The sequence below is a fragment of the Haematobia irritans genome, chromosome 4 (assembly GCF_050003625.1).
Source record: "Haematobia irritans isolate KBUSLIRL chromosome 4, ASM5000362v1, whole genome shotgun sequence".
NCBI classification, from domain to species: domain Eukaryota; kingdom Metazoa; phylum Arthropoda; class Insecta; order Diptera; family Muscidae; genus Haematobia; species Haematobia irritans.
The window spans coordinates 83,270,239-83,273,084 of NC_134400.1; the positions used below are offsets into that span (position 1 = coordinate 83,270,239).

At 40.5% G+C, this 2,846-nt stretch overlaps 1 non-coding gene across 1 annotated transcript; it reads right to left on the reverse strand.

The window, feature by feature from the left end:
• Window positions 1-201: 201 nt before the first annotated feature.
• LOC142237304 (U1 spliceosomal RNA) lies at window positions 202-367 on the reverse strand. The gene has a single exon (XR_012722441.1). It is a non-coding gene; the product is annotated as a U1 spliceosomal RNA (small nuclear RNA).
• Window positions 368-2,846: the final 2,479 nt, after the last annotated feature.

A 2,846-nucleotide genomic window follows, 5' to 3' on the forward strand; every position in this document is an offset into this window, starting at 1 on the left:
CTACAGATGTAATTTTAGAAAAAAATCCCTACAAAAAAGGATTTTTCCCTACGCATGGCATCACTGGATTGCGTAGAAACTTCTACGAAAACTGTCATCCACAATCGAATTACTTGGGTTGTGGTATCTTAAATCGTTTTCTATATTGTGAGTTAGTCCATACGTGGTATATATAAAGTTGTTTGAAATGTATTGAATTAGGTCGGGACGGCGCGAACGCCATTCCCGGCTATCAAAAATTGCACGCACGAGCTATTCACATTAGGAATAATCGCAGGGGTCAACTCAATCGAAAGTGCAATGATCAAGTCTCGCCCTGGAGGAACCGCCTTCGTGATCACGGTTAACCTCTACGCCAGGTAAGTATGCTTTCCTCAACACAGATCAGACTATTCATACGATATACGCCATGAAGCGAATGAGAATTATTAGGAAGTACGACTTGCTTTGCCAACGAACATTTGATATTGAAACACACATTTGCACAGTAAAATAATGTACACAATCAAAAACTTCACCAGGTATCTACCTAACTCCTATCTAAGATATCTCTACGATTTGTGCCGTTCTATGGGGGATGAAGTGCATGAGCCTTTGAATGAAGGTAGATGATCGAAGATGCAATCTTGTCGATCTATGCCGTTTGTCATGCCTGGAATGTCATCGGAGCATAACTCGTGAGAGTTCCAAGATTTTGTGTCTTGTACACTAGTCAGCAAAAAATGTATGGTTCAACAATTTTTCTGTTTGTAATCGATGTTGATTAGATTTGTTCAGCTTATAGTCTGATAAGTATGTGAAGTATACGATTATACGACCGTTAAACAAGTATATACAGTAAAGGGTGATACGGTCAAAATTTGGTCAATATAAACTTGACGTATTTCTTTCAATTTTGCATTTAAAAAAACCTGAACACCCCTCATTTTGAAGGTGTGTGTGTGTAGAATGTTGATCCTATTTTGATTTTGGAATTCACTCTTCAGTTGTCAAAATGCCGTCCAAGCAAGAAGAGCAGCGTATCAAAATTTTGCTCGCGCATAGCGAAAATCCGAGCTACTCGCACGCAAAGCTGGCAAAATCGCTAAAAGTTGCCAAATCAACCGTTACAAATGTATTTTAAGTGTTTGGGGAACGTTTGTCGACAGCCAGGAAGTCTGGATCGGGGGGAAATCGAAAACCGGAAGCCGCTGAGACGACAAAGAGAGTTGCCGGTAGTTTCAAGCGAAACCCTAACCTCTCTCTCCGAGATGCCGCAAATAAGCTGGGTGTATCGTCTACAACCGTGCATCGAGCCAAAAAACGAGCCGGATTATCGACTTACAAGAAGGTAGTGACTCCAAATCGCGATGATAAACAAAATGCGACGGCCAAGCGCGATCCCGGACGCTGTACACGACGATGCTGACGAAGTTTGACTGCGTGGTAATGGACGATGAAACCTACGTCAAAGCCGACTACAATCAGCTTCCGGGACAGGAGTTTTATACGGCAAAAGGAAGGGGGAACGTAGCAGATATTTTCAAGCACATAAAACTGTCAAAGTTCGCAAAGAAATATCTGGTTTGGCAAGCCATCTGTACCTGTGGCTTGAAAAGCAGCATTTTCATAGCTTCCGGGACTGTCAACCAAGAAATTTACGTGAAAGAGTGTTTGAATAAACGTCTGCTGCCTTTCCTGAAGAAACACGGTTGTTCCGTACTGTTTTGGCCGGATTTGGCATCTTGCCATTACGGTAAAAAGGCCATGGAGTGGTACGCCGCCAACAACGTGCAGGTGGTTCCCAAGGACAAGAACCCTCCCAACACGCCAGAGCTGCGCCCAATAGAGAAATACTGGGCTATTGTCAAGCGGAACCTAAAGAAGACCAAAAAAACTGCTAAGGACGAGCAGCAGTTCAAGGCAAACTGGCTTTCTGCGGCGAAGAAGGTGGACAAGGTGGCTGTACAAAATCTGATGGCAGGTGTCAAGCGTGAGGCCCGGCAATTCGGATTTGGAAAAGCGAAAGCCTAACTGAATATTTTTCCTGAATTTTATACTAATTGAAATTGAAAAAGAAATTTAATTTGATTTTTTAAATAAACGGTTTCACCAATTTACACGCGTTTTCCCTTGACCAAATTTTACCCTTTTAACCCTTTAGCTTTCGCCCGATTTACACTCATATGACCACAGAGGCCAATTTTTAACCCCGATTTAGTTGAAATTTTGCACAGGGAGTAGAATTAGCATTGTAGCTATGCGTGCCAAATTTGGTTGACATCGGTTCAGATTTAGATATAGCTCCCATAAATATGTTTTTCTGATTTCGACAAAAATGGTCAAAATACCAACATTTTCCTTGTTAAATCGCCACTGTTTATGCGAAAATTGTAAAAATGACTCCAATTTTCCTTACCTTCTAATACATATATATCGAGCGATAAATCATAAATAGACTTTTGCGAAGTTTCCTTAAATTTGCTTCAGATTTAAATGTTTCCCATATCTTTTTACTAAAATTGTGTTCCACCCTAGTGCATTAGCCAACTTAAATTTTGAGTCTATAGATTTTGTAAAAGTCTATCAAATTCTGTCCAAGTCGAGTGATATTTAAATGTATGTATTTGGGACAAACCTTTATATATGTAGCCCCCAACATATTTGGATGGATGTGATATGGTATCGAAAATTTAGATCTACAAAGTGGTGCAGGGTATAATATAGTCGGCCCCGCCCGACTTTAGACTTTCCTTACTTGTTGGAGTGTATATTAGTTATGGAAAGTGAACACCAGTCTACGGACTATCCCTTAGGTCTCGATCGATTATAAATATTATTCTATGTCTATCGTCAATATCTCAGAT